Raw genomic sequence first — 18,313 nt, forward strand, 5'->3', positions numbered from 1 at the left:
CTGAGCCCTGGTTGCCTTACAGACCAAAAAGAATGGATTAAAACTAAGAAAGGATCACGCTAAAAGCATAGGCAACAAAAGAAAAAAATAGATAAATGGGACTACATGGAACTTAAAACTTGTGTGCATGCAAGGACACAAGCAAAAGTGTGAAAAAACATCCTACAGAATGGGAGAAAGTACTTGCAAATCTTATATCAGATAAGGGGTTAGTATCCAGAATATATCAAGAATTCTTACAATTTAACAAGAGCAACAACAAAACAAATAACCCCATTAAAAATGGGCAAAGGATTTGAGTAGACATTTCTCCAGAGACACACAAAGGGCCAATAAGCACCTGAAAAGATGCTCAATATCTCTAATCATTAGGGAAAGGCAAATCAAAACTAGGAAAGGGAAAATAAATTTAGGCTAAACAGCTCAAGGGAAGATGTGGACAGATCCCTGCAATTCTGCAGCAGTTTTCCCCGGAAGAGGGAGGCACCTGTTTTACTGGGGGAGCTTGAAGCACAAGATCAGATACTCCTCTTAGGGGGGAAGCTGGAGATGATGTGCAAGTTCTCATAGGAGGCTGAACTGGGTGACTTGGAGGCCACCCCCAGGGTTTTCACTCTGACTAATTCCCTTGTTGTGCCTGAAAACCGAGCGCACATAGGAGTGAGAGGAAAGGTAAATTCAAGATAGATACGTGGAAAAGGCTCAAGGGGGATTTGTGTCCACCCAGCTTTCTGCCCACCTCTGGGAGTTTCCAGCCACCTCCAGCACGGGCAAAGCAGGCAGAGCAGGTGCGTGTTGCTGCCCCTGGGCAGAGAGTGCCATGAAGCACACTCAACAAAGACCAGTTCTGGAGCCCAGAGAGGGACGGGGGCTTGTTCAAGGTTTCCAAGCAGTTCAGAGGCAGAGCCTCGCCCAGGTCTGCGACTCCACCGCGCTGCATCTGCGCACCACCCCCAGCCATCGTCAGCCAGACACCAACAATCCCGAGAGGCTGCCATCTTTTTCAAGAAGCAGTGCCAAGATTTTGGCAACTTCTTCATGACTAATTTAAGCAACTCTCTCTCCTTTGATTCTCCTCACCTCTCTGTGTCAGTCGCCATCCTTATTTCTCTATTACCAAAACGCAGATTTCCTGCTCGGCCCCAGCCTCCCTGTCTCTTGTGACTGTGGCAGGCATTCTCTTTACTCTACAAATTTGCTGCCTCCTCCTTAGAATTTGTGTTCTTTCCCACCACAGCCCACGAACCTCACAGAGCAAGTGGGCCAGTGTTTAAGTCTCCAGAACTTAAAGATGTCTCCCATCAAGCAAGACGGTACCTGTTCTTTTCCCCTGAGGTAGTCTAAACACGCATCTTAAGAAAAAGACATTTATTGCCAAGACAATTAGAGATAAGGAAAGATCATCTGTCTGCCCAAATGGCTTGGGCTAGGCCTGAGTTGCAACGTTGTCAGAGTGATTTTAGCACAGACTCTGCTAGACATTAGGCTCTCACAAACTCGAGATAAGGCCCTCGTTTTTATAGGGCCTGGGGGAGTAGGAGGGAGACAGGGAGTTGCATGATAGTTGCCACTGTAGATAAGGAGAATATATATTTTGTTTAACCAAACCTGTCCTTTGGCTAGAAACTCCAATGAAGTAGCATCCATCAAACCCTTTTCTGAGTTACACGAATACCTGATTCCCCGATAAGGAAAAGTGTAAGTCAACACTGCTCTGTTGTAATTGGGTGTTACCTGCCCAGATACCGGACTTTTTATCTCCAGATCCTTTTGCAGGCTCCCTTCAGCTTTATCTGCCTTATAGGTGTGACCAAATTGTCGTGTGTGTGTGTGTGTGTGTGTGTGTGCTGTGTCTGTGTCTGTGTCTGTGTCTGTGTATGTGTTGGTTTCCAGGATTTATTCATGAATATGTCTCAAAGAAATGCCACAGAGAAACAGTGACTTGGAATCCAAAGGAGATAAAAAGGGAGGTGGCAGGAAAATGATGGATCTACTTAATAATCATACCTAAGCCGCCTCAAGTTGTCTACTCCGTGGAGACCTCGTCTGCTATCCATCACCCAGAACATGGCGAAGCCCAAACCCAGGGCTGCCCTGATAAGAGGCCAATGCTGTGGTAAATCATCCCACACCTCTGGACTCAGTTTCTCCATCTCTGAAAGGGAAAATTATATCTAGCACCACGTATCCATCATGAGGATAAATGAGCTGCATTACGCCAAGTGATCTTAAAACAGGAAGGCTGAGGGATTATATAAAGATTTACAAAGAATTATGTCCAAATGATCATTATTTATGATGTGCTTCACAGAGGTAATAGATGATATGTGGAGGGGACCCCAGAGAGAACCTACTTTCAGTGACTCATTTTCCAGATGAAAAAAAAAAAAAATGAGGAACCCCTCCACCTTCCTCAGCTGGTCAGGTCAGTACCCAGGGAAGTCAAGTTCATGCTGCAAGTTGCTGGTAACTCTGAGTCCACCCTTCTAGCCCTAACAAGTGTTACCAAGAATTTTCAGCATTGCAGAGAAGTGGCTATGATAAAATGTGAAGCCACATAGCAGAATACAAAATAGTACACATCCTATGACTACGTGCATTCTGCGTTCCCTATGTGTGCCTGGGAAAAGCAGTATTTCAAAATGAATGGGGGCTGGCCCAGAGGCGTAGTAGTTAAGTTCACACACTTTGCTTTGGCGGCCCCAGGTTCATGGGTTCGGATCCCAGGCATGGACCTACACACCACTCATCAAGCCATGCTGTGGTGGCATCCCACATACAAAATAGAGGAAGATTGGCACAGACGTTAGCTCACGGACAATCTTCCTCAAGCAAAAAGAGGAAGATTGGCAACAGATATTAGCTCGGGGCCAATCCTCCTCACCAGAAAAAAAAATGAAAATGAAAATAGTTGTGTTTGGGAGTGAGTTTTAGTTTAAAATTTGGTCTGTGATGTTACTGCTTTGTTACTGGTCTATTAACGAATTATTACATACATTCTCTTTGTAAAAGTTTTTTTTTTTTTGCCAAGCCATACAGAGCTGTATAAAAGGTAAAAAGTAAAAGTGCCTCCCCACTTCCTCCTGAATCTCCTAATCTCATTCTCCCAGAGAAACTAACTAAATTTGCAGCATCTTTCCAGACCTTTCTTAGATATAGATATGAATCTAAATGTTTGTGTTTATGCTTTTTTAATTAGTAGGGGGAGCCCTCAGGTATCACTATTCAACACTCAGGAACAAGTCATTCTGTGACAACAAGCCATTGAAGCTGGGAGGATGCACTCTCCACCAAGTGACCAGGAAAATGTGAGTTGTGGAGCAGGGTGAGAACAGAGTTCATTCACCTCCCCAAGGGGAGACTTTACTCCCAGAAAAGTACTGACTCATCCTGGCTCCTCGTGGTCCAGCTCCTTCCCCTTCACCCGAGAGCAGCCCAGTGCCTTGGCCTGTGGACTCAGTCACCACCAGCTTAGTCAGAGGCCAGCTTGCTGGAGGGAGGCTCTCAGACGTCAGAGAGCCAGTGATCGCAAATGACTGGAGAAAAACAAATCATAAAACAAGCATTATGGGGATGGTAGGTGGAGCAGGCAGGCGTTATGTCCAACATATTATGTTATGTGTATGGATAATATTCCTGAGAAGTTCACCATCCTTCATGACCCACTTCAAACACAATCTTCGTATAATGCTCATTTATTCCTAACTCTGTGTTCTCATAATGTACTAATCCAAATTCTGGGACAGGGTACTTTCATGATGTGGTGCCCCGAGCACCAGCCCCCGAGTATAAGGATCCCCCCATTTACACACCATCCCCATCAACACACACCCCCATTCGCTGAACCCAAAACACTTGCAACAGGCTCTCCATCACTCGAGTTGCCAGATTTCAGCAAATAAAAACACAGGATACCCAGTTAAATTTGAATTAAACAACAAATCATATTTTTAGTCCAAGTATAGCCCAACTATTGTATGGGATGTTTATCTGAAGTTCAAATTTAACCGGGTATCCTGAGTTTTATCTGGCAATGCTATCCTCTCCACTGGCCAGATTATTTGATAATTCTGTCTGATAATTTTATTTGTTCAAAAAGCATAGTCTAAAGAATGGGTGGCACCAACTCAGACAGGGAAGCTTCCTTAGGCATATTTGCTACAAATGACAAATAATCTGTTTTTTCTTTCTCCCCAAAGCCCCTCAGTACGCAGTGTATATTCTAGCTGTAGGTCCTTCCACTTGTGCTATGGGGGACGCCACCTCAGCATGGCCTGATGAGTGGTGCTAGGTCCCTTCCCAGGATCCAAACCAGCGAAACCCTGGGCTGCCGAAGCAGAGCACATGAACTTGACCAGCTGGCCACAGGGCCGGCCCCTAAATAATCTTTTTTGAGACTTCCAAAATTTGTCCTAATCTTGACACTACCCAATTTCTCCCAAAGAATCCAACAAACCCTTGTCAAAGTGTACAGGCTCCAAACAATTCCTTCACACCTTCAGTCAGAAAGGGGCAGTGGTGCTTCATTTAGTCTTTGAAATCAATCACATGGGTGTCTTAGATATCTCTGCTTAGGTATCTCCACCGCACATTGTTTAACTGTGGGTCACACTAATCATCATCATCTCAACTAACATTTATATAGTCTGTAGTTTATAAAATACTTTCTAATTCTGTTGTGCAATGAATATAATCCTCATGAAAATCCTGGAAGTTAAGCATTTATTATCATCCCCATTTTTAAATGGGAAAACTTTATTTTATTTATATTTACGGAGACATTTTCCCTACAAGGAGGGATTCAGAGGAACTAGGTGTCTTTTTCAACAGCAGCACAGCAGGTGAGCGAGGAAACCAGGTCTTAAACAGGGTCTTCTGATTCTGCATCCTGTGCTTTTTCATCTCCACACACCCCTGATTTAAAAATAAAAAAATAAGTTAGTAATACATAATCTTTGCCGAAAAATTGGAAAGCATGGATTAGGAAAAAGAAAACAATGTAAATCACCAGGTGTATCATGACCAAAAACAACCACTGTTAAAATATTGGAATTAACTGTGTCTCCTTCCAGACATTTCCCAACACAAATAGATAACATAGATATATGCATAAATAACTGTTCTTTCTGCACATTCTATAGTCACCACACTTTAGCTGAAGAGAGCTTTCCAAAATAGCTATCTGATCATGTAATTCTCTTGATTAAAACTCTTCAAAGATATCCCATTTTTCTGAAGATAAAACCCAAAATCCTTACCGTGACTGATACAGCCACGAACTAGCCCGTGTTTATCTCTCCAGGTTCATCTTGATCCAATCTTCTCCCACTTTACTCTGCTCTCCAGCCACATTGACCATCTTTCATCTTTGTTACTCCAATTAACAAAAATGGTATCTCATTTATGTTTTAATTTGCATTTACATGGATTATTAGTGAAGTTTAACTTTTTTCAGGTTAATTGGCAATTTTTATTTCCTTTTTGTGGGAAATGTCTTTTCATATCCTTCATCTAATTTTCTACTGGAGCTTTGTCTTATTCTTATTGATTTGTAAGAACTTTCTATATATTAAAAATGTTGACTCTTGTCTGACATGTAAGTTGCAAATAACTTCTTCCAATGTCTCATAGTAATTTTTGCCATACAGAGTTTTAAATTTTTATCTAGTTAAATCTGTAAATGTTTTCCTTATAGTTTTTACCTTCAGTATCACGCATAGAATGGTCTTTCCTACCCCAAAATTACATAAATGTTCAGTATATTTTTTCTACAAATGTTATGGTTTCTTTTTTTTTTTTGCTGGGAAATATTCACCTGAGCTAACATGTGTTTCCAATCTTCCTCTTTTTTTCCCTCCCAAAACCCCAGTGCACAATTGTGTATTCTAGTTGTAAGTCCTTCTAGTTCTTCTATGTGAGCTGCTGCCACAGCATGGCTACTGACAGATGGATGGTGTGGTTCCATGCCCGGGAACCAAACCCAGGCCAATGGAGCAGAACACACTGAACTTTAACCATGAGGCCATCAGGGCTGGCTTTTTTTCAATCTTTTTTTTTTAATTATATATTTGATCCAACTAAAATTTATTTATTTACACAGTATGAGATAACATTTCTCATTATACTTTGTTTGCAAATGGTTAGCCAGTTGTCCAAACACTATTTATTGAGTAATCTGTTTTTTCTGAAATGCCACATTTATAATGTAGTAAATTCCTATGTGTATTTCTGGACTACGTATTCCTGTTCCATTAATCCGTCTACATATTATTTCTTCAATGCCACATTGCTTTGATTATAGCTTCATAATATATTTTAATATTTGGTGGTCAAGTTCTCTATGATTACTCTTCTTTCATTGTTTCAAACAAATTTTAAGGTAAATTTGTGAAATACTAAAAAATATCAATGTATGTTTCAATATTGAAGCTTCCCATCTAAGACAACACTATGTTTCTCCTTTTATTCTACCATTTTTTTCTCCCTCAATAGAGTCTAAATTTTTGATGAGGCCTCCACTCTGCATTGTCACTGAAGACCACATAGGAAGCCAGGACTCACAACTTCACCCAGTAGTAATGAGGCAACAATACTGTCTGCTGGGATGGTGTCAGAGGAAGCCCAACGGAGTCAGGACTTTCACCACCACACATTGATAACAAAGCCACCCTTCTTCTTGTGGTGTAAGTGGAGGCCACATGGAAAGTTGTAACAAGACACCTCTGATGATCCAGACAGGACAGCATTAGTAGAGGAGTAGTGGGAAGGCTGAACTCCCAGTAGTGTCAGAAATCTACTATAACAAAAGATTTAAGTAAAATCCAATCTTTTAATATAGTGTGGAAAATGTCAAGATTTCAACTGAAAATCACTCATTATACTGAGAACCAGGAAAAACTCAACTTGATAAGGAAAGACAATCAACAAGATGACACAGATGTTAGAATTATCTGACAAAGATTGTATAGCAGCCATAAAAGAAAAGCTTCAACAAGCAATTACAAACACACTTGAAACAAATGAAAAAGCAGAAACTCTTAGCAAGGAAAGAGAAGAGAAGATAAAGAAGAACCAACAGGAAATTTTTGGACTATAAAATACAGTAACAAAAATTTAAAATTCTGTAGATGGGCTCAATAGCAGAATGGAGAGCACTGAGATAAGACTCAGTGAACTTGAAAAGAGCGGAGAAGAGGGCAAGGCTGAAAAAGTATTCAACAACAACCACAAAAAGATTGAAAATTTCCAAATTTGGCAAAAGACAGAAACTTAGAGATTCGAAAAGCTGAGTGAACCTCAAACAGGATAAATCTAAAGAAATTCATGACAAAATTCATCATAGTCAAACTATGGAAAAACAAAGACAGAGGAAAAAAAATCTTGACAGTAGTGAGAGAAAAACAACAGCTCACCTATGGGGAAGAAACAATTGGAATGACAGTAGATTTCTCAGGAGAAACCATGGAGGCCAAAAAAATGTGGCATAACAGTTTCTAAGTGATAAAGGAAAAAAATTGTCTCCTGGGAATTCTATATCCAGCAAAAATATCTGTGAGGAATGAGGGTAAATCAATGCAATCTCAGATGAAGGAAAACTAAGAGAATTTGTTGCCAAAGACCTATTTTAAAATAATGGCTAAAAAATGTTCTCTAAACAGAAAAGAAGTGGTAAAAGAAGGAATTTTAGAACATCAGGATGGAAGAAAGAACAACATAAATAGGAAAATATGGGTAAATACAATAGATCTTCCTTCTCTTCTGGAGTTTTTAAAATTATACTTGGCAGTTGAAGCAACAATTATAACACTGATGTGGTTCTCAATGTATATAGACATGACATTGTACGTTACTTAATGTATGTAAGATACAATGTGGAAAGAGTAAAGGAACATAAAGGGAAGTAAGTTTTCTATATTTCACTCAAACTAGTAAAATGTTGGTACCAGTAGACAGTGATGATTTATGTACATATAATGTAATATCTATGCATCCACTAAAAAAGCTGTACAAAGAGATACATTCAAAAACACCATAGGAACACCATCAACCAAGAGGATATAATCAACAGCTGTACAACACTCTACCCAACAACAGCAAAATACACATTTTTTTCAAATGTCCATGGAACCAATATAGACTACATCCTGGGTCATAAGACAAACGTCAACAAATTTAAACGAATTGACAACATCCAGAGTGTGTTCTCCCACCACAATGAAATCAAACAAGAAATAATAGAAGAAGAATAAATGGAAAAATCTCTACATGCTTGGAAACTAAACAACGCACTTCTAAATAATCCACAGTTCAAAGAGGAAGACTCAAGGAAAATCAAAAAAACATTGAACTGAATGAAAATGAAAAGTACAACGTTAAAAAAATTTGAGGGACATACTAAATAAGTGCTGAGAAGGAAATTTATGACACTAAATGCTTATATTAGAAAAGAGGAAAAGTCTCAAACCAAAAATCTAAGCTCCCACCTCAAGAAGGTAGAAAAATAAGAGCAAAATAAAACCAAATCAAGTAGAAAGAAGGAAACAATAAAAGCAAGAGTAAATATCAATGAAATCAAAAATAGAAAAATAATAGAAAAAAACAATGAAACGAAAAGCTGGTTCTTTGAAAAGATCAGTAAAATTGACAAAACTCTAGCAAAACTAAAAATTTAAAAGAGAGAGAAAATACAAATTACCGAGATCAGAAATGAAACAAAGGTATCGTTGCAGACCCTGCAGACAGCAAAGAATCACAAGGGAACACTATGATCAATTCTACACACGCGAGTTTGACAACGTAAATGAAATGGACCAGTTCCTCAAAAAGTGCAAACTACCGCAACTTACTTAATATGACATAGGCCACTTGAATTGGCTATAACTCTTTAAAAAATTGAATTTGTAATTCAAATTTCCAAAAAAGAAATATCCAGGTCCAGATGATTTTATTGAAGAATTCTACCAAATGTTACGAATATGAAGAAATAGGACCAATTCTACACAATCTCTTCCAGAAAATAGAAATGAAGGGAATATTTCCCAATGCATTTTATGAGCCTAGTATTACTCTGATACCAAAACAAGACTGAGAAATACACCAAATAACACTACAGGCTAATATCTCTCATTTATATAGATGCAAAATCCTTAACAAAATATTAGCAAATAGAAAACAGCAATATAAAAAAAAGAACTATACACCATGACTTGTGAGATTTTTTTCCAGGGATGCAAATATAGTTCAATATTTGAAAATCAATCAATGTACACTAATAGGCTAAAGAAAGGAAGAATAAAAGCACACCCATTTGCAGATGACATGATCATCTACATAGAAAACCCCTAGGAATCTACCAAAAAAACTTCTAGAACCTGGCATTCAGCAAGGTTACAGGATACAAGATCAACAGTCAGCTACAGTTTTGTATACTAGCCATGAACATGCGGAAACTGAAATTAAAAGTACAATACTACTTACACTTGAGCAAGAAAATTAAATATTTAAGAGTAAGTCTAACAAAACATGTATACTACTGTACACTAAAAATTACAAAACACTGGTGAAAGAAATCAAAGAAGATTTAAATAAATGGAGAGACATATCATGTCCTTGGATTGGGAGACTCAACAGAGTAAAGATGTCAATTCTCCCAAAATTCATATATAGATTTAATGCAATTCCTGTGAAAATCTCAGTAAGACTTTTTGTAGCTGCAGATAAGATTATTTTAAACTTTATGTAGAAAGGTAAAATAAGTAGAATAGCTAAAATAATTCTGAAAAAGCAGAGTAAAGTGGGAGGAATCACTCTACCTGATTTCGAGATTTAACATATAGCTATAATAACCAAGACTGTGTAGTATGGGACTAGCAGAGAAATAGACGCAAAAATCAATGGACTAGAATGGAGAACCCAGAAATGGACTCACACGAGTACAGCCAGCTGATTTTTGACAAAGGTGCAAAAGCAATTCGATGGAGAAAGTACAGTCTTTTCAACAAATGGTGCTGGAGAAAATGGATATCTATATTTAAAACAAATAAATAAACTTTGAACCAAACTCATACTTTATACAAAACTAACTCAAAATGGCTCACAGATTTAAATGTAAAATGTATAGGTATAAAACTTTTAGGAGAAAACACAAGAGAAAATCTTGAGAATCCAGGGCCTGGTGAAGCTTTTTTAGACATGACACTGAAAGTATGATCCATAATGTTTGGTGAAGGATAAAAACTAGACTGTTGGTGGTGAGCACGATGCAGTCTCTACAGAAACTGATCCATAACAATGTACACCTGAAATTACAATTGTTACAATGCTATAAACCAATATGACCTCAATAAAATTTTAAAAATATGATCCTTAAAAGAAAAACCAATAAATTGGACTTCATAAAAATTAAAAATTTCTCTCTGTGAAAGACTTTCTTAAGAAGATTAAAAGATAAGTTAGAGACAAAAAAACCTGCAAACTACATATCTGACAGAAGATTCATGTCTAGAATATATAAAGAACTCTCAAAGCTCAACAGTGAGAAAAACAACTCATTTAGAAAATGGGCAAAAGACATGAAGAGACATTTCACCGAAGAGGAAATACAAATGGCAAATAAGCATACGAAAAGATTTTCAACATCACTAGCTGTCCTGGAAATGCAAATTAAGAGGATGATAAATATCACTGCACACCTATCAGAATAGCTAAAATAAAAAATAATGACAATACCAAATGCAGGCAAAGATGCAGAAAAACTAGATCTCTCACACATTGCTGATGGAATGTAAAATGGTACCACCATGCTGGAAGATGGTTAGGCAGTTTCTCGCAAAACTAAACATATACTTACCATATGACCCAGTAATCACACTCCTGAGCATTTGTCCCAGAGACATGAAAACGTATGTCCACACAAAAACCTGTACACAATTAGTTTTAGCAATTTCATTTGTAATAGCCAAGAAATGGAAACAACAAAAATGTCCCTCAATAGCTTAATGGTTAAATATACAGTGGTGCCTCCGTACCATGGGATTCTACTCAGCAATGAAAAGAAATGGTCTAAAGATGCATGCAACAACTTGGATGGATCTCAAGGAAGTTATCCTGATTTTTAAAAAGCCAATCTCACAAGGTCACGTACAGTATGATTCTGTTTATGTAACAGTCTCAAAATAACTAAATTACAAAAATGGAGGAAATTGGTGGTTACCAGGGATTAGGGATGTTGGGAGGGAGAGAGATGGGTGTGACTCTAAAGGACAAAGGGGGTCTTTGTGGTGAAGGAATAGTTCCGTATTTTGACTGCAGTGGTGGTTACATGAATCTATATACGATAAAATGATATAGAACTATATACACACACTGCATCATGCCAATTTCCTGGTTTTGATACTGTACTATAATTATGTAAGGTGTGATCATTGAGAGAAACTGGGTAAAGAGTCCATGGAATCTCTGTGCTGTCTTTGCATCTTCCTGTGTATATGTATATATATTTGCACATATATGCAAATCCGTGGTAAATTAGCAGCCAAGGGACTTTCCTATGAGTAAAGCCTGTAAAGGGAGATAATTCGGCTGTTGTCAGTCTTTTCCTCACATTTTAATGACATATGGATGATGGTCAGGGATGAGAACAGTAATTGCACCTTCTTCCTTTTAAAACACGTGATATCAAAGGAAGGCTTGATTATTTAGAATTTGATATAAATTGTCAAACTGTAAGAAGAGAGGAGAATCAGTTTATTCAAGTCCACAGTCTCCTCATTTATAGGGGCCAATCAGTGTGTGCAGCCCTGTGTTACTACTCTTTCATTGGAAGTGTCTAAAATAATTCAGATTGGCTGAATAAAGGCTTAATTGACCTTAGAGGGTCAAAATATGTCATCAGGGTCCTCATTACCCAGCAGGCTCTCTCCCACGTGTGAAGCCTGAAGACGCACATCCTACAGACTTTGGAACCCCAATAGACAGAGGGCTTTTTCATCATTAGCCCCAGCTGGAAAGTCTCAGGAAAATTCCGAGTGCATCTTCAAATTGGACAACTTGGGACCCTTGTTCCAATAAGCCATGAGGAACAGATGTACCAAAGGAAAGAGATTCCTCCACTTGAAGAAGGTAGGAGAGAGGCCAAGTGCTGGGACCAGCCCTCCAAAAAAGTCCTCTCCACTCTTAAAAGGGAAATTGCCACATGATCCCTGACCCTGCAAACCTTGTGTTCCAAAAGAAGAAACAAGACAGACCCAAACGCACAATTTATATACAAATATCAAGAGATAGGAGATGCAAATATGCACACATTGAACCTCTAGTTTATGAAAAGACATTGATCTCAACAGGACGTTAGCAAAGTGTGAAGAATGAAATCCTGAACTGGTCCCTGAAGTGACTGGAGGGCCAGGAATCTAGCGTGGGGAGACTCCCAGAAGCACTTTCAAAGAGGGAGAGTATTTTGCCTCTTGGACACACAAGGTTAACAGGAGGGTCAAAAGGGAGCACAGCTTTGAACACGTGGTAAACTCTACACAACTGGCTGTTGGCATTATTTAGCAGAGAGCATGAGGAGCATATCCGGAACCTGAGGAGAGGCACAACGAGCGTTCCAAGCCAGCTGGCACAGCGAGACGAATGTCAGGGTTGAAGCTAAAAGACCTGAGTTCAGAGCCCTTCTGTGAAATTAGATAAAAGGATATGAGAAAATGCACACCAATGCTCAATGTAGTCCTGGTCCCCAATGATAACTCGAACAACAGTCGCCGTTCAGAGGGACAGTCCTGATTCACCAGGTCAATGCGCAGAACAAGAGGAGCAAGTGTGACCAAGTTGGAGGTGCAGACCCAGAAGATCAAGCTAGAACCGAGTTAGACTAACAAGACCCCAAGGACAACATCTATGGAATCAAATCACATTGCAGCCCAAGTGACGGAAATATTCTGGATTTAGATAGTGCTGATGGTTGCACAGTCTTGTGAATATACTAAAAACCACTGAACTGTACATTTTAAAAGAGTGAATTATATTCCAATGTTTTTAAAAAATTGAAGCCTGACAGGCTGGAGGAGAGAGAAAGGTCAGAACAAGGCTGAAACGCAGAGTTAAGTCAGAATCTGGCCCAGCAGGCCACTTGTTTTCAAATTGTCCTCACCTCTGCCCAAGCCACAAGGACTTCAGGTAATTCTAGAATCAACGAGCTCTTCTGGAGACTCAGGCCCAAAGAAAGTGCTCACCCTCACCAGGAGTTAGTCACCTTAGGGCCTCCTGGTCCCAAGGGCATGCTCTTACAAGCAGTAATGTCACCAGAATGGGAGGAGCTGCCTGCCAAGAATGGCACAGCCATGAGCTCCTGGGTCTGGAGGGGTTTGTGGACCTCTGGCCAACATATCCGACAGCTGCCCACAGATTTCCTGCCCTGGACAGGGGTAACATAGGTAGGATCACTGGACTGAACACCAGGCTGCTATTCGGCCCACGGCTAATAGTATTAATAATAGCTTTACTTATTTCTTTTAGTAACAAGCATCACACTTAGTGATTCCCGTCTCATTTAAGCTTCACGGTAACCCTATAAGATAAGAACTATTATAATGCCCATTTTACAGATTTGAAAATTGACACTTAAAGATGTTAATTAATTTGCCTACACAAGAGGAAGAAATGCAATTTCTGAGGATAGACTCTTAATCACATGTTAACGTCAAACATCCCAGAAAAAGGACAGTCTTCAGATAGAAAGTCAGAGTTTAAGAATTATCTGGTGAGGGAGGGGCAGGTGGTGAGAAAGAGTGTCACTTTCTACTTTCTACAGTACTTCGAATTTTAGCGGTGAATATGTAACACTTCGATAATAAAAACCAATAAAAAGTGTGCGTGTGTGTGTGTACATCTGCTTAAAGAGCAGGGAGCGCAGACCTAAAACAGGTGGTCCTACAAAGTCTCTCTCTGGCCCTCTCCCTGGCGTGGATTTTGAGTGAATTTTAGAGAGTTCCGGCTGATTTTATCAGTGCTTACATCGTCCTCATGATCTCGGGGGCATACCCTCCGAGTAAATGGAAGAAGCGTGGAGCATATACAACAACCAGCCTTTGCTGACAAGCACACTAAGGTGTAGCTGGCAGGTGGCTTTGCCAACTACACCCAAAGTGCACCTGGATGCCCTGGGCAGTGAGGGGCCGAGGGCTCCCATCCCTCCCAGGAAAGACTGGCACTGGCCTGGGCTGGATCCGCAGAGCCCCAAACTAGGCCTCAGGACAGCAGAGTTTCAGGTTCCCCAAAATATGTAAAAGATCTGGAAAGTTTGAGACCACAGAAGATGAAAACGGGCTTCCCTCTACCTCACAAAAAATTTCATAAATATATGGAGAAATGGAAATATGTGAAGTTTCTTAATGTTCCCATGATTATTTTTAACATTTCAATTTCTGAACACAAAATGTGCTACCTATGACTTGTGTTTCTTCCCTTGACATTGCTGGCCCCAACAGTGATGCTGTGAGACCCCCAGATTCTTGTGGTCACGTGTAGAAGACTGAGGCAAGATGTCCGAGCTGAAATTTGAACACAGGTGCTCTGGTTACCGCACCTTGATGCCAGGAGTTATCGCCTTGATCTTATAATAAAGAAGTGAGTGATCTCTCTACACCAATGTAATTTCCAAGAGAACCTCATCTTCCACCTTCTTCCCTATCAAAAAATCATTCTCGTTTACAACACTTCTAGCAGGCAGGGCAATCTGTTCCTATAGAACCCCAGTTGGGATAAGTGGATGTTGCTGCTTCCAGTTCTTTGTTACTTAGAATGATGGAGACCTCCTGTCCAAATTTTAGATCAAAACTCCATAAGGGGTAGAAAACAGTATGGTGGTTCCTCAAAAAATTAAACATAGACTGGTCTATATGACCCAGCAATTCCACTTCTAGGTATATACCCAAAAGAACTGAAAGCAGGAACTAGAGTAGATATTTGCACACCTATGTTCACAGCAGCATTACTCACAATAACCAAAATGTCCATCCACAGATGAATGGTAAACAAAAGTGGTATACACGTACAATGGAATATTATTCAGCCATAAAAAGGAAGGAGATTCTGACACATGCTACAACATGGATGAACCTTGAGGACATTATGCTAAGTGAAATAAGCCAGTCACAAAAGGACAAATACTATATGATTCCTCTTATATGGGGTACTTAGAATAGTCAAAATCACAGAGGCAGAAAATAGAATGGTGGGTGCCAGGGGCTGAGGGGAGGAAAAATGGGGAGTTGTTGCTTCACGGGGACAGAGTTTCAGTTGGGAAGATGAAAAAAGTGCTAGCAATGGATTGTGGCAATGGCTGCACAGCAATGTGAATGTACTTAGCGCCACTGAACTGTACATTTAAAAATGATTAAGACGGTAAATTTTATGTTTTACCTATTTTACCATAATAGTTTTTTAAAACTCCATAAAGGGAAGCTACATGGGAACAAGCCAGTCCTCTGGCGAAAACAACAGACCCCTCTGGAGAACGAAGGCGTGGCCCGTGCTTCTGCACCGATGTCTTGTACTGTTCAGCTCACTCTTCAGGAATTTTAATGATCTGACACCACGGGGAGTTTTACACTAAAATCTTCCTGTGACATAGTTTCTGCAATTTATTTGGCAGAGGAAGAGTGCAAAGACAGATAACAATAATAGACACCTTATTCATCACTTACAAAAATATTCATAACTAAAAATTCTTGGAAAGGAAAAATACTCATTTTTCCCGAATGTTTTCCCCTTTTTCCCAGGCCTTCATCTCTCTAGTTCCTGTGCCACCATACGTTTGCTCTTTGATTTCTGGTAATCACTCACCTCTTCTGTTTCAGTTTCCTGGTCTATGTTTGGAAATAAGTAATAATTTGTACTTTGTCTCCTCCCCTTGCAGAGACTGTTGTAAGGATTCCGGTAGACTGGGAAGTGGGAGATAGGTTAAAACATCAAAGCATTGTGTTTATTCTTATTATTAAGAACTGCCTTGGGGAGATGCTGACTCCACAGGCAAGACTTACCCTAACAGTGCTAGGCATGAGAAGAGAGAATTCCTCAGCAGGCCTGTCAAGAGTCATCTGCTTCTCCCGGCTCCTCAAATCACGCCACAGCTGCCGCTCCCTGTTTCTTTCTGTGTGCCTGGCACGGCCCCGCAACCCTGGGTCATGTGGGGGGCAGGGAATCGTGGCGGCCAGTAGAGCTGTACATCCATGCCATGTAGAAGGATGGGCTCCCTATCACCGGGAGTATTCAAACAGGGTATGGATAATCACCTGGCAGGGGATTCCTGCTCCGGGCAGGAGATTGGAATTTGAGGTCTCTTCCAATTCTAAGAATCCATTGATTTCTTTATTCCTGGATTAGGAATCAGTTGATCTGGAACCCAACATGGCTCCAACCCTTCCTTGCTGTGTGACTGGACCACAGGCACGTTCCTAACCTCTCTGAGCTCAATTGTCTCCATTATATCTTATTATTATATAATCTGCCTGCTGCTCCTCTGGTGAGAAGCCCAGAAAATGCTACACGAGCAAGTGCTTTGAAAATCAGTTATTTTTTATTGCCATACTAGGAAGAGTAGTACTGCCATTACTATTATTTCTACCCTCAGAGGACGCTTGCACAACCTAAACAAATACCACAGAGCAGGCATTCTCACTCATCAGAAAGGCAGGTCTAGTGCCTGAGACTTGGGGCAAAGACGCCGTGAAGTCAGCGTTTCTCCCCATGAGCAATGACTCCTTAGGTTTGTTTCCTGTCAACCTCAGGCCCTTCTGAGTGACCTTTCAGACGGATCTCTGGAAGCTTGTGAATGTTGATTTTTTTTAAAAATGTCCAACAGGGCTGCATTCCCTAGCAGGGCTTCCTTCCACTTGTACACATACCAAAAAAAAGGGCTTGCTGAATTAATGAACCACTTCTCTTATCTATTTTTCCTGTTATCTAATTCCGAGGGGAAAGCTGGGAGCTCTGAGGGAGCTGGGAGACGCAGCTCACAAGCATCCCTCCCACCCGCTGAGAACAGCCTGGAATCCCGGGGACTGAGGAACTAAGACTGTCCCTGAGAGTTTGCCTCGCGCCGGTGTGAGGAGCCACTGGGACATCGCTCCCACCGTGGGTGAGTCCCCTCCTGGCCCTCCTGGTGACCCCTCTGTGAGGGCAGAGAGGGAGATGCACTGAGGGAGCCCAGGAGGAAGGCCGGGAGGTCCAGGAGCCGCAGGGCTGGAGGCATAGAAGGTCGGTGGGGATCGCGCTGAATATCAGACTGCGGGAGAAGGGAGGTGGGGAGAGAGGGGAGGGAAAGCACTAGCCAGTGTGTGACGGAGGATATGCAAGAGGCTCTCAGACCTTTGGGAACAGGAAGAAAGGATGAGATTCTTCCCAGGCCAAGCCACACAGGCAAGCCTTCCTTTCCCACTTCCTCTCTCTGGTTCATTTTCTCTCTGTTTCTCTTTCTCACAATTGGGTGACATTATAGCTTCTGTATTTCCCGGTTCAGCTTCCCACTCCAACAATCAGACATCAACGGGGATGGTCAGCCTCTCAAGAAAAAACAGATAAATACACACCACACAAAAAAACAAACGCATCTGACCAGGTGCCCCTGGGCCTCTTGCCTCTGCTCCCTCCAACACACTCAGATCGCATGGCTTTCCCCCGGTGCCTGCTGATGGCATTCTGTCTTGAGAACCCCCTTGGAAAGCTTGAGAGACCCCCTTCCTGACCCATGCCAGACCTGCCTGGTATGCTCTCGAGGCAGAAAGGCTCACCGGTGTTTCCTGTTGGGTTCACTGGTGAGTCGGTGAATAGGCCTCAGGGCCGCCAGGAGCTGATACTTTTCTTTGCCTATTCACAGGCCAAGCGTCAGCCAGGCGTGGTGTGGCCTTTAATGGTTCATTTTTTCTGGAGACAGACGTGTGACGGGAAGGGAGGTGGGGGTGGGTCTCGCAGGTGTACCACAGTAACTGCGCTTTCCTTCCCCGAGCCCGCTGCGTGTTTGAAGAGCTTGGTTGTGTGTGCTTTTACACACAGGTCAAGATTACCTCTGCTTCCTATAAATCCAGAGTTTGGGCAAATGAGCTTTGAATCTTATTTGTAACTGAGAAAAGGGCTGAGTCCAGAAGAAAAGGAGAGACAAAGGTGAAGACAGAGGGGCAGCTTTGAGAAGACACGGGTGGAGAAGGAGACCCTGAGCTCAGAGGGAAGCATTGCTTAATGACCGCAGCTGGGAGAGTCTGAACCCAGCGGGGCTGTGTGTGCGTCCTCTGCTTGCTCAAACGTTGAAAACAGACAATGG

The 18,313-nt window shown here is 41.1% G+C and overlaps 1 long non-coding RNA gene across 1 annotated transcript; it reads right to left on the minus strand.

The window, feature by feature from the left end:
- Positions 1–4,709: 4,709 nt before the first annotated feature.
- On the minus strand, positions 4,710–17,907 carry LOC139082044 (uncharacterized). Its single transcript, XR_011537713.1, has 2 exons — positions 17,787–17,907; positions 4,710–4,914 (listed from the first exon to the last, which is right to left on the minus strand). It is a non-coding gene; the product is annotated as an uncharacterized lncRNA (long non-coding RNA).
- Positions 17,908–18,313: the final 406 nt, after the last annotated feature.

This window comes from Equus przewalskii, chromosome 2 (genome assembly GCF_037783145.1).
Source record: "Equus przewalskii isolate Varuska chromosome 2, EquPr2, whole genome shotgun sequence".
Taxonomy (NCBI): Eukaryota; Metazoa; Chordata; class Mammalia; order Perissodactyla; family Equidae; genus Equus; species Equus przewalskii.